Source organism: Chiloscyllium plagiosum, unplaced genomic scaffold (genome assembly GCF_037043375.1).
Source record: "Chiloscyllium plagiosum isolate Xiang-an unplaced genomic scaffold, Cpla_swu_hap1 HiC_scaffold_45, whole genome shotgun sequence".
In the NCBI taxonomy this organism is placed as follows: Eukaryota; Metazoa; Chordata; class Chondrichthyes; order Orectolobiformes; family Hemiscylliidae; genus Chiloscyllium; species Chiloscyllium plagiosum.
This window is the reverse complement of record NW_028270183.1, coordinates 18,870,569-18,891,995: the sequence shown is the minus strand read 5'-3', so window position 1 is coordinate 18,891,995 and position 21,427 is coordinate 18,870,569. Positions and strand designations below refer to the sequence as shown.

Below are 21,427 nucleotides of genomic sequence, written 5' to 3'. Positions count from 1 at the left end.
ATTGTGCCAAAGGTCATTAGTTCAGCAGAGGTTGTCTCTCTGCTGTTCATGTCCCAGTGGCTGTTACAATTTGAGACAACTCTTTGATATGCTGTTCCTTCCCATCAACCCAATAACCGGCTGGTCAGCTGACAGTCTGCCACATCTCCCAGGGAAGCAACCCTCACTCAATCCCAGAATGCTGCATTCACCTGGTCCGTACCTTGCAATTTCAAACATTGGCATCACCCAAGCAAAGGGACAAAGAACAGGAAATGACATCACCACAGGCAATGACGTCACTAACCCAAGGAAGCCTAAACACATAAATAAAAAGTGGGCCATATAAACCAGAGCTTCATCCAGAGTCTCACTGCTGATGCTACCTAGCATGGTGATGAAATGTCTGAAGCTGAACCTTCCAGCTCAGTGAGCAAACTTACATCGAAAGGGACACACCCTGAGAAGACCACCTCAGTCAGGAATATCTGATGGCCCGTGACCCAATTTGCCCTCTTTGCTAAACACAAGGTGCTCCACGGCACCCCAAAGACCACCATGAGGGGGCGTTCTCCCTTTTTCATTTGACAATAACGGAATACCTGCACTTTGTCTCATTCCTGTTTGCGGTAACGTGCTATGTACCGATTAGCTGTCACGGTCTGTACATTCCAACTCTTTATAAGGACCTCATTGAATATTTTCAAGAAGGGATTAGAGATAGTTCTTAAAGCTAAAGGGATCAAAGAGTATTGATTTCGTTGATCAGTAATGACCATAATATTGAGTAGACTTGAAGTGCTGATTGGCCTTCTTCCTGCTCCTATTTTCTATTGGCTGTGAGACATATTTGGGCATAATGTAACCTTCAAGACACAAGGTAATGACCTAGTGGTATTATCACTGGTCTGTTAACCTGGGAACCCAGGTTCAAATCCCACTATACCATGTTTTGGAATTTGAATTCAATAAAAATCTGGAATTAAGAATCTAATGGTGACCGTGAATCCATTGTCGATTGTCGGGACTAATGTCCGTTCGGGAAGGAAACTGCCCTCCTTACCTGCATGTGACTCCAGACCTGCAACAACGCAGTTGACTCTTGACTGCCCTCAGGGCAATAAGGATTAGGAGATAAATGCTGGCCCAGCCAGCGATACCCACATCCTGTGAAAGAATAAAAAAGAATGCAATATAAATGAAAGTTCTTCCCTTCTTTAAAGCCCATCTTTCCAACCAAATTTGAGGTCACCTATCCTAATGTTTCCATTGCTCTGATGAGGTCCCACTCCTGAGATGACATGACAGTGATAAGCAAATCTGAAAACCTCTCAGGCTTTATTCCTACGAAACCTGCAAGTGTACTCCATCATGTCAAAATGGCTGCACAGCATTTTGGTTTTGTTGTGGTTTTGCTTTATTGTTGCCATTCGTTGTGGAAGAGAGAGCAACTGTTGTGGTGTAGCCCAATCGTGGATGTGGTCTACGAAATTAAACCAGTTCACTTTTGCCTTGTAGGCCAAAGCTCACCCAGCCAACATCAGGGCCACTAGGTGAAAAGACCTCGTGGCGGTGGAATCATAAACAGAACAACGTGATGAAGAATTGTGAGAAGGTAACCACCTGGGAAGATGTCCTCTGGAAGGTGGGATGGGGGGGGGTGGTGATGAGGAACATTCGTGATTTAAGATGACTTGATAACGATAAAGGACTGAGATGAGGAGGAATGTCTTCATCAAGTGAGTTGGGAGCCTGTGGAATTCTCTGCCACAGAAAATGGTTGAGGCCCGAATCATTGAATGTTTTCAAGATGGAGTTCGACATAAAGGGCTCTCAAAGCTGGAGACCTACCCAGAGCGCCAAGGCATGCTATTTTATGGGCCAAGGCCTGGAAAATGGGATTAGAATAGTTAGGGGGTCGCTTTTCCCTGGCTTGATGGGCCAAAGGGCATTTTTCTGTGCTGTAGACCCCGGTGATTCTATGACTCCATTTTATAAACAGAGTGGACCTCCCTCCACGTTATAAAGCTCAACTTCAAAGCGCTTCATGTAGTTCAGGCACTACGGGCCAGGCTGGAGTGGGGGCCTGATGGGGGACCTTGACCCAATCTGGCAAATGGCCCAAGGCTTTTCCTTACAACATCCAGCCCTCCCACCCTAACCCAACACCCCACCCCAAATCCTTTCACTTGCTCCCACGGAAATGGCAGGCGAGCCCCAGGCGGACAGAGGAAGCTGAGACCCTCAAGGCCTCACTGGTGAAGTGCGATCACTGGCCCGAGGCCGTCTCGAACTGGAGGAGGAGCATCCGGGAAGGTGTCGGTCACCTCGAGACTCACCGTCGGGAAAAAGCTGAAGTTGGGCATGAATAGCGTAAGTAACGCCCTGCCTCAGCAACATCCCACCCACCCATTCCCATGGCCACCTTCTGCCCCAAATGTAACAGAATCAGTGGTAGCCTCATCAATCTGTACAGACTCCTGATCGACTCACCTTTAGAGTGAAACAATGTCACCCTCGTCTGTGAGGGATCACCAATGATGATAATGATGATGACCCACATATTAGAGCCAGACTATATGTTTCTCTCCATCTCTCTCTCTCACACACAAACACACACACACACACAATCTCACCCATTCATCGCAGTGTAAGGTATTACTGACTCCATTCCAGACATTAACCCTTTCAAGCCCTGACACTGCTGAGATCCGCTCCTCTGAAATGCCTGGCTCTGGGTAACGGTTTCAGGAGACTGTTTCGTCCAGGCCTCATTTTGCTCCCACTCCCCACGCTCGGACCATAATCGAGCCTCCAACATGAGTGAGAGACTTTTACACAGGCTTTGGGTCAGACAATTTCCAACTTGCACTCGGTGACAGGACACAAAGACAGGCTGAGCTGAATAAACTGAATGATTTTCTGCAGCTCCGAGCACGGAGAATAACTTCAGCGCTTCTCTAGTCCCATTTCAGTATGGTTTGCACTTTAGGTGAAATCACAATGAGTCAAACAGGAGGAAAAGAAAATCCAACACAATTTAGTGTCGAAGTGTTAGATTCACGAGAAGCAAGGACAGGAAATGCAATGTGTGTTAGTCATCATCCAAGGTCAATATTTCTCACAAAGCAATCAGATATGTCACTAAATCGGAAAGCAGGCACTGTTTTACCTCTCTGATGCTCAATTGGATTGATAAAGAGATCTTGATTCCAAGTTCTGAAGATGACTCATAGCAGACTCGAAATGTTAACTGTGTTTCTCTCTCCACAGATGCTGCCAGACCAGCTGAGTTTCTCCAGCATTCTTGGTCATAGTCAGAAAGTCGTAGGGTCCTACAGCACAGGAACAGCACAAGGGTGGTACAGTGGTTAGCACTGCAGCCTCACAGCACCAGGGTCCCAGGTTCAATTCCAGCCTCGGGTGACGGCCTGTGTGGAGTTTGCACGTTCTCCCTGTGTTTACGTGGGTTTCCTCCGGGTGCTGTGGTTTCCTCCCACAGTCCAAAGATGTGCAGATCAGGTGGATTAGCCATGTTAAATTGCCTATAGTATTAGGTCAATTAGTCAGAGGGAAATGGGTCTGGGTGGGTTACTCTCCGCAGGGTCGGTGTGGACTGGTTGGGCCGAAGGGCCTGTTTCCACACTGTAGGGAATTTAATCTAATCTCTTCAGTCAAGCCAGTCCATGCCGACCATAATCCCAAACTAAAGTAGTTCCACTTGTTCCTGCACTGGGCCCATCTCCCTCCAAACCTTTCCTCTTCATGTCCTTATCCAAATCTATTTTAAATGTTGTAACTGTACCCACATCCATCACTTCCTCTGAAAGTTCATTCCACACACGAACCACTCTCTGTGTAAAAAGAATTGCCCCCATGTCCTTTATAAATCTTTCTCTTCTCATCTTAAAAATATGCTCCCTAATTTTGAACTCTCCCACCCTTGGGAAATGACCCTTGTCATTAACCTGATCCATACCCCTCATGATTTTATAAACCTGGAGAAGGTCACCACACCTCAACTTCCTCAACTCAGCCTTTCCTGTCTAATTTATATCTCAAACTCTCCCTCCCCAGCAACACATTGATAAATCTTTTCTGAACCCTCTCCAGTTTAATAATATTCATTCTTTAACAGGATGACCACAACTGGACACTGTACTCCAGCAACAACCTGTACAATCTCAACATGACATCCCAACTCTGAGCAGTGACGGCTAGCATGTTAAACACCTTCTTAATCACCCTGTTTACATGTGACCCAAACTTCAAACAATTATGTACCTGAACCCCTCGGTCTCTCTGTTCTACAGCACTACCTAGGGCCCTACCATTAATTGTATAAGGCCTACCCTTGTATGTATTACTAATATGCAATACCTCACATTTATCCAAATTAAATTCCATCTGCTACTCCTCAGCCCATTGTCCCAATTGATCAAGATCACTGTGTAATCTTAGATAAACCTTCTTCACTGCCCTCTATACCACCAATGTTGGTGTCAGCTGCAAACGTGTTAACCATCCAAATCATTTACAAATGACAAACAAAAGTGGACCCAGCACCAATCCTTACGGAGGACTGCTGTTCACCGGCCGTTAAGCAAACCTCCACCAAAATCCTCTGCCTCCTGCCGTTAAGCCAATTTTGTATCCAATTGGCAAGCCCACCCTGAATCCCATGTGGCCTAACTTTACTCATTAGTCTACCAAGTGGAACCTTGTTAAAAGTTTTACTAAAATCCAAATAAACAACATCTACTGCTTTGCCCTCATCCATCTTTTTGGTAACTTCATTAAAAAAACACAATCAAGTTTGTAAGACACAATTTTCCTTACACAAAAACCATGCTGACTATCCCTAATCAATCCTTGCTTCTTGAAATGCTCATAACCTCTCTCTTTCAGAATCACCTCCAACAACTTACCCACTGCCAATGTCAGACTCACAGATCTAATAGTTCCCAGACTTTGACTTACAGCCTTTCTTAAACAGTGGCACAACATTAGCCATCCCCCAGTCCTCTGGTACTTACAGTCATAGAGATGTAAGCTCGGAAGCAGACCCTTCGGCCCAACCCGTCCATGCCGACCAGATATCCTCACCTGTGTTTATCGATGACACAAATATTTCTGCAAGGGACCCCGCAATTTCCTCCTTAACTCCCCACAACATCCTGGGATACACTAGATCAGATCCCAGAGATTTATCCAGCTCAATATTTTCCAAGATCTCCAGCACTTCCTCTTCTGTGATGTAGACTGCTTTCGAAACATGGATATTTATTTCGCTGAGATCTCTAACCTCCATTTCTTTCTCCACTGTAAAAGCTGATGCAAAATATTCATGTAATATCTCACCCACCTCCTGAGGTTCAATACAAAGGCCACTATAGATCTTTAAGGGGCCCTACTCTCTCTAGAGTCGCTCTTTTGCTCTTGATGTATTTGTAGAAACAGTTTGATACTTCTTTAGCTTTCTCTGCCATAGCCATCCCATATCCCCTCTTTGCCTTCCTGATATCCTTCTCAAGAATGGCCCGACACGCATCCTACTCTTCAAGAGATTCAGTTCATCCCAGGTGACTATATCTTAACATATGATTCTTTTTTTCTCTTTATTCTTGAGTAGAACCTCAATATCTTTACTTATATATTGTTCCTTAATCTTACTGTCTCAGATTTGTAGCAATCTGCAATGTGTTGTTTTTACTTAAAGAGATCTCGAAACGCAGCTGTGTGCAATGTTCTGGGATGTTTCCCCTCATGGGAGAGGTTAGAACCATTGGAAATTATTTAAAAGTAAGGGGTCCCCTGTGGACGATGGAGAAGAGGAGGATTTTCTTCCTTCACAGAGGGTGTGAATTTCTCTTCCCCACTGAGCAAGAGATTTTTCAGGCAGAGTTCAATAGATTCTTGGCTGACAAAGGAGTCGGGGGCAGAGATGGTCAGAGAGGAAATTAGAATCCACAGTCAGATCCGCCATGACATCATCTTTATCATTGTGGTGCAAGTCTTGGAAGAGGTTGGGTGCTCCACATTATTTAAGAGCACTAGTTGGAGTCTTTTAGAGACAAAGTTTCCTCAATGTTCCAAGAACCATCTCCACCTTAGGAATTGAGAACAGTAACATCTTTTTTCAGAGAGTCTCCATGGTGTGACATTATGGGTGGCATGGTGGCTCAGTGGTTAGCACTGCTGTCTCACAGCACCAGGGACCCAGGTTCAATTCCAGCCTCCAGCTGAGTGGAGTCTGCATATTCTCCCCATGTCTCTGTGGGTTTCCTCTGGGTGTTCCAGTTTCCTCCCACAATCCAAAGATGTGCGAACTAAATGCCCATAGTGTTAGGTACATTAGGCAGGAGTAAATACAGGTGGGTTTTTCTTCAGAGGGTCGGTCTGGGCTTGTTGGGCTGAAGGGTCTGTTTCCATACTGTAGGGAATCTAATCTAAATTGCCTATAGTGTTCAGAGATGTGTAGGTTAGGTGCATTAGTCAGGGAAAATGTAGAGTAATAGGACAAGGGAATGGGTCTGGGTGGGATAGTCTTCGGAGGATCACTTTGGACTTATTGGGCCGAATGGCCTGTTCCCACACTGTTGGGATTGGATGATTACATAACCACCGATCATGAGTGACTAAAAAAGAATAGTTAACCATTTACCTCTCCAAGTGTTAACCTCCTACTCTGTGAGAAATATTAAGATTCTTACGAACGGGATTGACAGGGTGATGCTGAGAAACAAAAACAGAAATTGCTGGAAAAGCTCAGCAGGTCTGGCAGCATCTGTAAAGAGAAAACGGAGTTAACATTTCGGGTCGGGTGACCCTTCCTCAGAATGACCCACCTCCAGATCCCTAGTTCAAGACACAACTTACATCGGAATGAGAAATGAAGTAGGGCAGAAAACCTCTGCATTTATTTAAAGACAAAAGGTAAGTCTAATACAAGAAAATAAAGGTGAATGCAATAAACAGTGAAATTAAGACAATTATACAGAGGACAGTAATACTATTAAATACACTATTAGCTAGATTAATGCCAATAGAACTTAAAACAAGAGTTTTAACCACGCAAATGTTCATCAGGCTTCCTACCCTTGGGTCGAGAGTGTACTGTTGGAAAAGACAGCAGGTCAGGCAGCGTCCGAGGAGCAGGAGAATCGATGTTTTGGGCATAAGCCTCTTGTGGTCCCACACACTCACCACCCACTTTCCCCTCCCTGCTAGCTAGGTCAGAAACTTTGGGGTCTCAGGAGTTTCAACTCATCGCTGAGAGAAACGTGATTTTGAAATACAGTTGGCTGGTCCCACTGGCTGTACATCGCGCTTGGATGAGGCCTTCAGGCTGTATAGGCCTTCAGCCTGGGTTGAGTCTGCTGATGCGGTAACACCTGCTGTGGATCTATTGGGTGGTCTAACTTGGTTCTCCTAACCTTCTGTGGTTTAGTGGGCCCAGTTTTCACCTCAGGCCGTGTCTGAGGCCTTGCACTGCTGGTCGGGTCGCTGTTTTTCAGAGTTGGTCGGTTTTTCGGTCCACTGGTCATGACCATTTGCCATTGCTTCCCCTGTTTCGGAACAGGCCTGCGTCGGTAGGTTTCGGGATTGCCGTTGGGATCTCTCTTCTGGAGATAGCTCTTTGGAAGTAGCCACTGGAATTAGCTGTTGGAATTCTTCCTCTGGAGATAGCTGCTTGGAATGGAATCTGGTGTTGCTCTTTGGAACGCCTCCTGGGTGAGTTTGGGGCCTGCAGTGATACTAATTGTGGGACCCTTATCTTCACACCAAATCTGTGCTTTCTGTTGCATTACTGGTATTTCTTTTGAAGTCAATTAGCTTCTTGAGCATGTGTGAGTGCATTTCTACTGAAATTGGAATCCCTGTAGACCTTAAAAATGTGTTGCTGGAAAAGCGCAGCAGGTCAGGCAGCATCCAAGGAGAAGGAGAATCGCATTTCAGGCATAAGCCCTTCTTCAGGAATGAGGAGGGTGTGCCAAGCAGGCTAAGATAAAAGGTAGGGAGGAGGGACTTTGGGGAGGGGCGTTGGGAATGCGATAGATGGAAGGAGGTTAAGGTGAGGGTGATAGGCCGGAGAGGGGTTGGGGGCGGAGAGATCGGGAAGAAGATTGCAGGTCAAGAAGGCGGTGCTGAGTCTGAGGGCTGGGACTGAGACAAGGTGGGGGGAGGGGAAATGAGGAAGCTGGAGAAATCCGCATTCATCCCTTGTGGCTGGAGGGTTCCTAGGCGGAAGATGAGGCGCTCTTCCTCCAGGCGTCGTGTTACCATGGTCTGGCGATGGAGGAGGCCAAGGACCTGCATGTCCTTGGCGGAGTGGGAGGGGGAGTTAAAGTGTTCAGCCACGGGGCGGTTGGGTTGGTTGGTGCGGGTGTCCCAGAGGTGTTCTCTGAAACGTTCCACAAGTACGTGGCCTGTCTCCCCAATGTATAGCGGCCAGACCCCCTACTGTCTGTGCTGCGTAGCCCCAGGTATAAATGTTAGTTTTGATCTAGAGTGTTGGGTTTGGTTGATTGTTCTCTTAGAGCGGATGTGTATTTGGGAATTGTAGGCTGAACAAAACTCCGAGACAGAAATCTTCCTAGCTCTTCCAATCCTACACTATCCCTAATCGTTCCTTCCCTCTCCAAATGCATATAAACCCTATCTTTTACAATCACTTCCAACAACTTACCCAGCAGCAAAGTCAGACTGACAGGTCTATCCTTCTTAAGCAAAGCACAAACACCACAAGCAGCAAGTGATAGACAGAGTGAAGTGATCTCACAACCAACAGATGAGATCTAAGCTCTGCAGTCCTGCCACATCCAGTCGAGAATGGTGGCGACACTTCAACAACTGTCTGAAGGAGGAGGCTCCACAAATATCCCCATCCTCAACGATGGAGGAGCCCAGCACCAGCAATGCAAATGGTAAGGCTGACGCATTTACAGCAACCTTCAGCCAGACGTGCCTCCTCCAGTGGTCCCCACTGGAGCCAATTCAGTCTGCAGCCAATTCACTCCATGTGATATCAGGAAGTGATTGGAAACACTGGATACTGCAAAAGTTATGGACCCTGACAACATTCCGGCAATTGTGTTGAAGGCTTGTGCTCCAGAACTTGCTGTTCCCCTAGTCCAACTGTTCCAGTGCAGTTACAACGTTGGCGTCTACCCGACAATGTGGAAAAATTGCTCAGGTATGTCCCATACATAAGAAGTAGGAATAATCAAACCGGCCAATTCCCATCCTGTCAGTCTATGCTCGATCATCAGTGAGGTGATGGAAGATGTCATCAACAGCGCTACCAAGCAGCACCTGCTCAGCACTAACCTGCTCAGTGATGCCCTGTTTGAGTTCCGTCAGGGACACTCAGCTCCTGACCTCAGTACAGCCTTGGTTCAAACATGGATAAAAGAGCTGAATTCCAGAGAAGAGGTGAGAGTGACAGCCCTTGACCTCAAGGCTGCATTCGACCGAGTGGGGCATCAAAGGGCCCTGGAATCAATGGGAAACTGGGAACAAACGCCCTGGTGGTTAGAGTCGTACTGGCACATAGGAAGATGGTCTGGGTTGTTGGAGATCAGTATCTCAGCTCCAGGGCATAGCGACAGGAGTTCCTCAGGGTAGTGTCCTCGGCCCAGCCGTCTTCAGCTGCTTCATCAATGACCTTCCCTCCATCACAAGGTCAGGGGCTGGGCATGTTCACCAATGATTGCATAATGTTCAGCACCATTCACAACTCCTCATAATCTGAAGTAGCCCATGTTCAAAAGACCTGGATGATGTACAGACTTGGGCCAGACAAATACCACACTGTGATTTTCTCCATAAGAGGCAATATAAACATCAACCTTGGACTTTAAATAGTGTTACCATCACTGAATTCCTCCACTATGAACATCTTGGGGCTACCATTGACCAGAAACCCAATTGGATTCATCATATAAACACAATGGTCACAAGAGCAGGTCAGAGGCTAGGAATACTGCAGTAAGTAATTCACTCCCTGACTGTCCAAACCCTGTCCCACCTTCTACAAGGCACAAGGCAGCAGTGGGATGGAATACTCCTCACTTGCCTGGATGGACGCAGCTCCGTTAACCCTCAAGAAACTTTACACCATCCAGGACAAAGCAGCTCATTTGATTGGCACCACATCCTCAAGCATCCACTCCTTCCACCACCAATGTTCAGTGGCAGCAGTGTGTACAATCGGTGAGACCTAGTGTAGAAATTCACCAAGGCTCCTCAAACAGCACCTTGCAACCCCATGACCACTTCCATGCGGAAGGGACATAGGCAGCTGATACATGGGAACACCATCCCCTGCAAGTTCCCCTCCAAGCCACTCACCAGCCTGGCTTGGAAATCTATCGCTGTTCCTTCTGTGTCGCTGGGTCAAAATCCTGGAATTCCCTCCATAAGACGTTGTGAGTCAACCCATAGCACACAGACTGCAGCGGTTCAAGAAGGCAGTTCACTCCCACCTTCTCAAGAAGCAACTAGGGATGGGTAATAAATGCTGGACCAGCCAGCGATGCCCATGTCCCATGAGAGAACAAAAATAAAATTATGAGAGGTAGTGATTAGAATACGAGTGAGTCTAAACAGAATAGATACTTGCTTTTACACATCAAGGTCAGATTATTACATGATAGCAATAAGTACAACTGGCAACTATTCTTTCTTGGGAGTTGCCCCTTGAGAAGGTGGGGGTGAGCTGCCTTCTTGAACCGCTGCAGTCCGTTGCCCTGTCAGTAGACCCACACAGCCCTTAGGGAGGGAATTCCAGAGCTCTGATCCAGCAACAGTGAAGGAACGGGGATATATTCCCGAGCCAAAGACCAGAGTGGAGCTAATGCAACTTTGACGTTAACTCTTTCAGAACCCTGGCCGTATGCAGCCAGCTCCTGATGTCAGTGTGTGACTATAACAGCAATGGACGAAGCATTGTCAGCAAGCCCAGTAGGAAAGCATCAAAGCAGATAAACTGTGAGTAGCACGCTTGTGGTAAATATGAAAATCAAATCAATCTAATCTCTACCAAGAAACTTCCTGCAGAATCTCAGAGGCTGTCTCTGGTTCCTTTGTTTATTTGACAAACCATCTTAGAGCGAACTTATCCTCCTCAGCTGGTAAGTGAGATGCTTGAAGGAGTGTACAGTAAGTTTGGAAAGAACTTCCTTCAAAAGAAATGCGGGGAATATAATCAGGTTTTGGAAGCCCCAGCCTATCAGTTATCCAAGGCTGAATTTCTGTTCCTCGTAACCTGTGATATCTTCTTTGTATTTTATGGAATACAATAATAATTAGATTTTGGTAAAACAAACAAGAAAAGGACTTACACAATTAAAAGTAGGGCCTTGGGCGGTGTTGTCAAACAGAGAGACCTCGGGGCGCAGGGACATAATTCTGTGCAGTTTGTGTCACATGTAGACAGGGGGGTTAGGAAGGTATTTAGCATGCTTGCTTCAATGGTCAGGCCTTCGAGTATAGGAGCTGGGACATGGTGTTGAGGTTTTTGTGACTCCACTTAATGCTGAGCCTGTAAGATTTGCACTCAGCTGTGGTTACTGTGGGCTGTTTAACTCTCATGCAATAGTGTTGCACAGAGCAGAAGTTTCCACTTTGGGCAATTGATGTCAGCACTAGACGCTCGTGAGTCATGCACTGTGCGATGGTGCTGCAGAGTAAAGGTCCTTCTACATCCTCATAGCAAACACAAACTGCACAGCTGAAGGATATATGCTGGTAAAGCTCCCTCCAAAACCTCCCATCAAGTGGCAACAACAAAGAGCTGCCTTTCTTTTACCTCAGGACACACCAGAGTGCTTTCCAGTCAGACTAGTCTTTAAAGTGTAGTCTCTGTTGGACGTGAGGACATGAGATAAATCTGGGAGATAGCTTTGGTGTTTCTGGAGGTTAGCCGTATGAAAATTGGCTCCTGAATGTACCATAGTATCTTTCAGCCTTTGGTCCATTGAGTCTGTACTGCCAAAAGTACTATGCTAGTCCCCTTGTGGACGAAAGTGGGACTAATGAAGGTAGTAGTTTATTTTTTAGCAGTACAGACTCAATGGGCTGAAGGGTCCCTATCTGGCCTGTACGATTCTTCGAGTACTGGAGTTGGGACGTGATGTTGAGGTTGTACAGGGCCTTGGTGAGGCCTGTTCCGGAGGACTGTGTCCAGTTCTGCTCCCCCTGTTATAGGAAGGATATCATTAAGGAAGGAGAGGGGGCAGAGAAGTTGACCAGGATGTTGATGGGAATGGGGGGGGGGTTTGAGTTATAAGGAGAGGCTGGATAGGCTGAGACCTTTTTTCACTAGGAGGGTGAGGGGTGACCCTATAGAGATTTATAAAATCATGTCGGGCATGTATAAGGTGAATGGCAGGTGTCTTTACTCTGGGGTGGGGGATTTCAAGGTTAGGGGGCATTTTTTTTAAGGTGAGAGGAGAAAGATTTAAATAAGACATGGGAACATTATTTTTTAAACCAGAGAGAGTGGGGAGGTGCATGGAAAGAACGTCTAGAGGAAGTGCTGATACAGGTACAGTTACAGCATTCAAAACAAATTTGGATAAGTCCAATTTGGTTGCATAAATATCGGGAGCCAGTCAAGCAGTAGGATTAATTAATGGAGTGTGTGACTAATAGGAACAAGGGTTTCATAAAGGGCCAGTGTAACATTAGATTAGATTACTTACAGTGTGGAAACAGGCCCTTCGGCCCAACAAGTCCACCCCGCCCCGCCGAAGCGCAACCCACCCATACCCCTACATATACCCCTTCACCTAACACTACGGGCAATTTAGCATGGCCAATTCACCTGACCTGCACATCTTTGTGACTGTGGGAGGAAACCGGAGCAACCGGAGGAAACCCACGCAGACACGGGGAGAACGTGCAAACTCCACACAGTCAGTCGCCTGAGGCGGGAATTGAACCCGGGTCTCTGGCGCTGTGAGGCAGCAGTGCTAACCACTGTGCCACCGTGGCGCCCACAACATGTGTCAGCTCTGCTGCCTCACAGCACCAGAGACCTGGGTTCAATCTCTGTCCATGTGGAGTTTGCATATTCTCCCCATGTCTGTGTAACTTTCCTCTGGCTACTCTGGTTTCCTCCCACAGTCCAAACATGTGCATGACATTGTGTCCAGGCAAGGTGGGTTAGCCGTGGGGAATGCAGGTTTACGGGGTAAGGGTGGGTGCAATGGCGATATTCTTCAGAGGGTCCGTGCGGACTCAATGGGCTGAATGGGCTGCTTCCACAATGCAGGGATTCTAAGATTAATTCTGAAAACGGGAGGATTGGAGTTCAGTTTAAACCAGTTATCTTGTGAAGTAACGCAGCATCAACAGAAAGACAGCACGTTCAAACATGCAAGTCGTTCTGAGAGTGGAGGGGAGAAATCTCTGGGTTCCAACTCATAACCTTGGGACGGGCAGTCAGACACCAACTACTGAGCACAACAAAGTAACTTTCACAGAGAATCGCGAGGTAGAAAGGTGAAGACAGAACAAGTCGATGTTTCGGACCTTGCTGATTGAAAAGGCAGCTACCAACTTAAAGGTGAAGGACGAGGGCAGAAATACAGCAGCACAACAATTCACTGAGGTTGTAGGGCTGGAGGAGGGTCCTCAGATAGTGAGGGTTGTAGGGCTGGAGGAGGGTTCTCAGATAGTGAGGGTTGTAGGGCTGGAGGAGGGTTCTCAGATAGTGAGGGTTGTAGGGCTGGAGGAGGGTCCTCAGATAGTGAGGGTTGTAGGGCTGGAGGAGGGTTCTCAGATAGTGAGGGTTGTAGGGCTGGAGGAGGGTTCTCAGATAGTGAGGGTTGTAGGGCTGGAGGAGGGTACTGAGATAGTGAGGGTTGTAGGGCTGGAGGAGGGTACTGAGATAGTGAGGGTTGTAAGGCTGGAGGAGGGTACTGAGATAGTGAGGGTTGTAGGGCTGGAGGAGGGTACTGAGATAGTGAGGGTTGTAAGGCTGGAGGAGGGTTCTCAGATAGTGAGGGTTGTACGGCTAGAGGAGGGTCATGAGATAGTGAGGGTTGGAGGGCTGGAGGTGGGTACTGACATAGTGATGGCTGTACTGCTGGAGGAGGGTCCTGAGATAGTGAGGGTTGTACGGCTGGAGGAGGGTTCTGAGATAGTGAGCATTGGAGGGCTGGAGGAGGGTACTGAGATAGTGAGGGTTGCATGGCTGGAGGAGGGTACTGAGATAGTGAGGGTTGTATGGCTGGAGGAGGGTACTGGGATAGTGAGGGTGGAGGGCTGGAGAAGGGTACTGAGATAGTGAGGTGGTGTAGGGTTGGAGGAGGGTCGTGAGATAGTGAGGGTTGGAGGAGGGTACTGAGATAGTGAGGGTTGTAGGGCTGGTGGAGGGTACTGAGATAGGGAGGGTTGTGCGACTGGAGGAGGGTACTGAGATAGTGAGAGTTGTAGGGCTGGAGGAGGGTACTGAGATAGTGAGGGTTGTAGGGCTGAAGGAGGGTACAGAGATAGTGAGGGGTGTAGGGCTGGAGGAGGGTACTGAGAAAGTGAGGTTGTAGGGCTCGAGGAGGGTACTGAGATAGTGAGAGTTGTACAACTGGCGGAGGGTCCTGAGATAGTGAGTGTTGGAGGGCTGGAGGAGGGTACTGAGATAGTGAGGGTTGTAGGGCTGAAGGAGGGTACAGAGATAGTGAGGGGTGTAGGGCTGGAGGAGGGTACTGAGAAAGTGAGGTTGTAGGGCTCGAGGAGGGTTCTGAGATAGTGAGCGTTGGAGGGCTGGAAGAGGGTACCGAGATAGTGAGGATTGTAGGGCTGGAGGAGGGTACTGAGATAGTGAGGGGTGTAGGGTTGGAGGAGGGTCCTGAGATAGTGAGGGTTGTAAGGCTGGAGGAGGGTACTGAGATAGTGAGGGTTGTAGGGCTGGAGGAGGGTACTGAGATAGTGAGGGTTGTAGGGCTGGAAGAGGGTACTGAGATAGAGTGGGGTGTAGGGCTGGAGGAGGCTACTGAGATAGTGAGGGTTCTACGGCTGGAGGAGGGTACTGAGATAGTGAGGGTTGGAGGGCGGGAGGAGGGTACTGAGATAGTGATGGCTGTAGGGCTGGAGGAGAGTACTGAGATAGTGAGGAGTGGACAGATGGAGAAGGGTACTGACATATTGAGAGTTGGAGGGTTGGAGGAGGGTACTGAGGTAGGGAGGGTTGTACGGCTGGATGATGATACTGAGATAGTGAGGGTTGTACGGCTGGAGGAGGGTACTGAGATAGTGAGGGTTGGAGCGCGGGAGGAGGGTACTGAGATAGTGATGGGTGTAGCGCTGAAGGAGGGTACTGAGATAGGGAGTGTTGGAGGGCCGGAGGAGGGAACTGAGAAAGTGAGGGTTGAAGGGTTGGAGGAGGGTACTGAGGTAGGGAGGGTTGGAGGGCTGTGGGAGGGTACTGAGATAGTGAGGGGTGTACGGATGGAGGAGAGTACTGAGATAGTTGTGGTTGTAGGGCTGGAGGATGTACTGAGATAGTGAGGGGTAGGGTGGGAGGAGGGTACTGCGATAGTTAGGGTTGTAAGGCTGGAGGAGTGTACTGAGATAGTGAGGGTTGGAGGGCTGGAGGAGGGTACTGAGATAGTGATGGGTATAGGATTGGAGGAGGGTACTGAGATAGTGAGGGGTGTAGGGATGGAGGAGAGTACTGAAGTAGTTGTGGTTGTAGGGCTGGAGGATGTACTGAGATAGTGAGGGGTAGGGTGGGAGGAGGGTACTGCGATAGTTAGGGTTGGAAGGCTGGAGGAGTGTACTGAGATAGTGAGGGTTGGAGGGCTGGAGGAGGGTACTGAGATAGTGATGGGTATAGGATTGGAGGAGGGTACTGAGATAGTGAGGGTTGAAGGGCTGGAGGATGGTACTGAGATAGTGAGGGATGGAGGGCTGGTGGAGGGTACTGAGATAGTGAGGGTTGGGATGCTGGTGGAGGGTACTGAGATAGTGAGGGTTGGTGGGTTGGAGGAGGGTACTGGGATGGGCAGGGTTGGTGGGTTGGAGAATGGTCCTGAGATAGTGAGAGATGGAGGGCTGGTGGAGGGTACTGAGATAGTGAGGGTTAGAGGGCTGGAGGAGGGCACTGTGATAGTGAGGGTTGTAGGGCTGGCGGAGGGTACTGAGATAGTGTGGCGTGTATGGCTGGAGGAGAATGCTGAGGTAGTGAGGGTTGTATGGCTGGAGGAGGATGCTGAGATTGTCAGGGTAGTACGGCTGGAGGAGGGTACTGAGGTAGTGTGGAATGGAGGAGCGTCCTGAGATAGTGAGGGTGGTAAGGCTGGAGGAATGTACTGAGATAGTGAGGGTTTGAGGGCTGGAGGAGGGTACTGAGGTAGTGAGGAATGGAGGAGGGTCCTGCGATAGTGTGGGTGGTAAGGCTGGAGGAGGGTACTGAGGTAGTGAGGGTTGTACGGCTGAAGGAGTGTACTGAGATACTGAGGGGAGGAGGGTTAGATGAGGGTAATGAGATAGTGAGTGTTGGAAGAGGGTACTGAGATAGTGAGTGTTGGAGGGCTGGAGGAGGGTACTGAGATAGTGAGGGTTGTACGGCTGGAGGAGGGTACTGAGATAGTGAGGGTTGGAGCGCGGGAGGAGGGTACTGAGATAGTGATGGGTGTAGCGCTGAAGGAGGGTACTGAGATAGGGAGTGTTGGAGGGCCGGAAGAGGGAACTGAGAAAGTGAGGGTTGAAGGGTTGGAGGAGGGTACTGAGGTAGGGAGGGTTGGAGGGCTGTGGGAGGGTACTGAGATAGTGAGGGGTGTACGGATGGAGGAGAGTACTGAGATAGTTGTGGTTGTAGGGCTGGAGGATGTACTGAGATAGTGAGGGGTAGGGTGGGAGGAGGGTACTGCGATAGTTAGGGTTGTAAGGCTGGAGGAGTGTACTGAGATAGTGAGGGTTGGAGGGCTGGAGGAGGGTACTGAGATAGTGATGGGTATAGGATTGGAGGAGGGTACTGAGATAGTGAGGGGTGTAGGGATGGAGGAGAGTACTGAAGTAGTTGTGGTTGTAGGGCTGGAGGATGTACTGAGATAGTGAGGGGTAGGGTGGGAGGAGGGTACTGCGATAGTTAGGGTTGGAAGGCTGGAGGAGTGTACTGAGATAGTGAGGGTTGGAGGGCTGGAGGAGGGTACTGAGATAGTGATGGGTATAGGATTGGAGGAGGGTACTGAGATAGTGAGGGTTGAAGGGCTGGAGGATGGTACTGAGATAGTGAGGGATGGAGGGCTGGTGGAGGGTACTGAGATAGTGAGGGTTGGGATGCTGGTGGAGGGTACTGAGATAGTGAGGGTTGGTGGGTTGGAGGAGGGTACTGGGATGGGCAGGGTTGGTGGGTTGGAGAATGGTCCTGAGATAGTGAGAGATGGAGGGCTGGTGGAGGGTACTGAGATAGTGAGGGTTAGAGGGCTGGAGGAGGGCACTGTGATAGTGAGGGTTGTAGGGCTGGCGGAGGGTACTGAGATAGTGTGGCGTGTATGGCTGGAGGAGAATGCTGAGGTAGTGAGGGTTGTATGGCTGGAGGAGGATGCTGAGATTGTCAGGGTAGTACGGCTGGAGGAGGGTACTGAGGTAGTGTGGAATGGAGGAGCGTCCTGAGATAGTGAGGGTGGTAAGGCTGGAGGAATGTACTGAGATAGTGAGGGTTTGAGGGCTGGAGGAGGGTACTGAGGTAGTGAGGAATGGAGGAGGGTCCTGCGATAGTGTGGGTGGTAAGGCTGGAGGAGGGTACTGAGGTAGTGAGGGGTGTACGGCTGAAGGAGTGTACTGAGATACTGAGGGGAGGAGGGTTAGATGAGGGTAATGAGATAGTGAGTGTTGGAAGAGGGTACTGAGATAGTGAGTGTTGGAGGGCTGGAGGAGGGTATTGAGTTGGTGAGGGTTGGAATGCTGGAGGAGGGTCCTGAGATAGTGAGTGTTAGAGGAGGGTACTGAGATAGTGAGGGTTGGAGGAGGGTCCTGAGATAGTGAGGGTTGTTTGACTGGAGGGGGCCACTGAGATAGTAGGGGTGAGAGGACTGGGGGAGAGTACTGCGATACTGAGGGTTGGAGGGCTGGAGGAGGGTACTGAGGTAATGAGGGTTTGAGTGCTGGAGGTGGGTACTGAGATAGTGAGAGTTGGAGGGCTGGAGGACGGTACTGAGGTAGAGAGGGTTGGAGGGCTGGAGGAGTGTACAGAGATAGTGAGGGTTGGACTGCTGGAGGAGGGTACTGAGATAGTGAGGGGTGTAGGGCTGGAGGAGGGTACTGAGATAGTGAGGGTTGGAGGGTTGGAGGAGGGTACTGAGATAGTGAGGGTTGCAGGAGGATACTGAGATAGTGATGGTTGGAGGGCTGGAGGAGGGTACTGAGATAGTGAGGGTTGTACGGCTGGAGGAGGGTACTGAGATAGTGAGGGTTGGAGCGCGGGAGGAGGGTACTGAGATAGTGATGGGTGTAGCGCTGAAGGAGGGTACTGAGATAGGGAGTGTTGGAGGGCCGGAAGAGGGAACTGAGAAAGTGAGGGTTGAAGGGTTGGAGGAGGGTACTGAGGTAGGGAGGGTTGGAGGGCTGTGGGAGGGTACTGAGATAGTGAGGGGTGTACGGATGGAGGAGAGTACTGAGATAGTTGTGGTTGTAGGGCTGGAGGATGTACTGAGATAGTGAGGGGTAGGGTGGGAGGAGGGTACTGCGATAGTTAGGGTTGTAAGGCTGGAGGAGTGTACTGAGATAGTGAGGGTTGGAGGGCTGGAGGAGGGTACTGAGATAGTGATGGGTATAGGATTGGAGGAGGGTACTGAGATAGTGAGGGGTGTAGGGATGGAGGAGAGTACTGAAGTAGTTGTGGTTGTAGGGCTGGAGGATGTACTGAGATAGTGAGGGGTAGGGTGGGAGGAGGGTACTGCGATAGTTAGGGTTGGAAGGCTGGAGGAGTGTACTGAGATAGTGAGGGTTGGAGGGCTGGAGGAGGGTACTGAGATAGTGATGGGTATAGGATTGGAGGAGGGTACTGAGATAGTGAGGGTTGAAGGGCTGGAGGATGGTACTGAGATAGTGAGGGATGGAGGGCTGGTGGAGGGTACTGAGATAGTGAGGGTTGGGATGCTGGTGGAGGGTACTGAGATAGTGAGGGTTGGTGGGTTGGAGGAGGGTACTGGGATGGGCAGGGTTGGTGGGTTGGAGGATGGTCCTGAGATAGTGAGGGATGGAGGGCTGGTGGAGGGTACTGAGATAGTGAGGGTTGGGATGCTGGTGGAGGGTACTGAGATAGTGAGGGTTGGTGGGTTGGAGGAGGGTACTGGGATGGGCAGGGTTGGTGGGTTGGAGGATGGTCCTGAGATAGTGAGAGATGGAGGGCTGGTGGAGGGTACTGAGATAGTGAGGGTTAGAGGGCTGGAGGAGGGCACTGTGATAGTGAGGGTTGTAGGGCTGGAGGAGGGTACTGAGATAGTGTGGCGTGTATGGCTGGAGGAGAATGCTGAGATAGTGAGGGTTGTATGGCTGGAGGAGGATGCTGAGATTGTCAGGGTAGTACGGCTGGAGGAGGGTACTGAGGTAGTGTGGAATGGAGGAGCGTCCTGAGATAGTGAGGGTGGTAAGGCTGGAGGAGTGTACTGAGATAGTGAGGGTTTGAGGGCTGAAGGAGGGTACTGAGGTAGTGAGGAATGGAGGAGGGTCCTGTGATAGTGTGGGTGGTAAGGCTGGAGGAGGGTACTGAGATAGTGAGGGTTGTAGGGCTGGAGGAGGGTACTGAGGTAGTGAGGGTTGTACGGCTGAAGGAGTGTACTGAGATACTGAGGGGAGGAGGGTTAGATGAGGGTAATGAGATAGTGAGTGTTGGAAGAGGGTACTGAGATAGTGAGTGTTGGAGGGCTGGAGGAGGGTATTGAGTTGGTGAGGGTTGGAATGCTGGAGGAGGGTCCTGAGATAGTGAGTGTTAGAGGAGGGTACTGAGATAGTGAGGGTTGGAGGAGGGTCCTGAGATAGTGAGGGTTGTTTGACTGGAGGAGGCTACTGAGATAGTAAGGGTGAGAGGATTGAGGGAGAGTACTGCGATACTGAGGGTTGGAGGGCTGGAGGAGGGTACTGAGGTAATGAGGGTTTGAGTGCTGGAGGTGGGTACTGAGATAGTGAGAGTTGGAGGGCTGGAGGACGGTACTGAGGTAGAAAGGGTTGGAGGGCTGGAGGAGTGTACAGAGATAGTGAGGGTTGGACTGCTGGAGGAGGGTACTGAGATAGTGAGGGGTGTAGGGCTGGAGGAGGGTACTGAGATAGTGAGGGTTGGAGGGTTGGAGGAGGGTACTGAGATAGTGAGGGTTGCAGGAGGATACTGAGATAGTGATGGTTGGAGGGCTGGAGGAGGGTACTGAGATAGTGAGGGTTGTACGGCTGGAGAAGGGTACTGAGTTAGTGAGGGTTGGAGGGCTGGAGGAGGGTACTGAGATAGTGAGTGTTGGAGGGCTGGAGGAGGGTACTGAGATGGTGAGGGTTGGAGTGCTAGAGGAGGGTCCTGAGATAGTGAGGGTTGCAGGAGAGTACTGAGATAGTGAGGGTTGGATGGTTGGAGGAAGGTTCTGATATAGTGAACGTTGGAGGGCTGGAGGAGGGACCTGAGATAGTGAGGTTTGGAGGGCTGCTGGAGGATACTGATATAGTGAGGGTTGTACGGCTGGAAGAGGGTACTGAGATAGTGAGGGGTGTAGGGCTGGAGGATACTGAGATAGTGAGGGTTGTACGGCTGGAAGAGGGTACTGAGATAGTGAGGGGTGAAGGGCTGGAGGAGTGTACTGAGATAGTGAGGGTTGGAGGGCTGGAGGAGGGTAATGAGATAGTGAATGTTGGAGTGCTGGATGAGGGTACTGAGGTAGTGTGGAATGGAGGAGGGTCCTGAGATAGTGAGGGTGGTAAGGCTGGAGGAGTGTACTGAGATAGTGAGGGTTTGAGGGCTGGAGGAGGGTACTGAGGTAGTGAGGAATGGAGGAGGGTCCGGTGATAGTGTGGTTGGTAAGGCTGGAGGAGTGTACTGAGATAGTGAGGGTTGTAGGGCTGGAGGAGGGTACTGAGGTAGTGAGGGTTGTACGGCTGGAGGAGTGTACTGAGATACTGAGGGGAGGAGGGTTAGATGAGGGTAATGAGATAGTGAGTGTTGGAAGAGGGTACTGAGATAGTGAGTGTTGGAGGGCTGGAGGAGGGTATTGAGTTGGTGAGGGTTGGATTGCTGGAGGAGGGTCCTGAGATAGTGAGTGTTAGAGGAGGGTACTGAGATAGTGAGGGTTGGAGGAGGGTCCTGAGATAGTGAGGGTTGTTTGACTGGAGGGGGCCACTGAGATAGTAGGGGTGAGAGGACTGGGGGAGAGTACTGCGATACTGAGGGTTGGAGGGCTGGAGGAGAGTACTGAGGTAATGAGGGTTTGAGTGCTGGAGGTGGGTACTGAGATAGTGAGAG

General features: G+C 49.6%; 1 long non-coding RNA gene across 1 annotated transcript in view; it reads right to left on the bottom strand.

The window, feature by feature from the left end:
• Positions 1-1,047: 1,047 nt before the first annotated feature.
• LOC148136405 (uncharacterized) overlaps positions 1,048-21,427 on the bottom strand; it is an 84,607-nt gene continuing 64,227 nt past the window's right edge. Inside the window, exon 3 of the long non-coding RNA XR_015754471.1 lies at positions 1,048-1,146. This is a non-coding gene — a long non-coding RNA (uncharacterized LOC148136405). The remainder of the gene's footprint in view (positions 1,147-21,427) is intronic.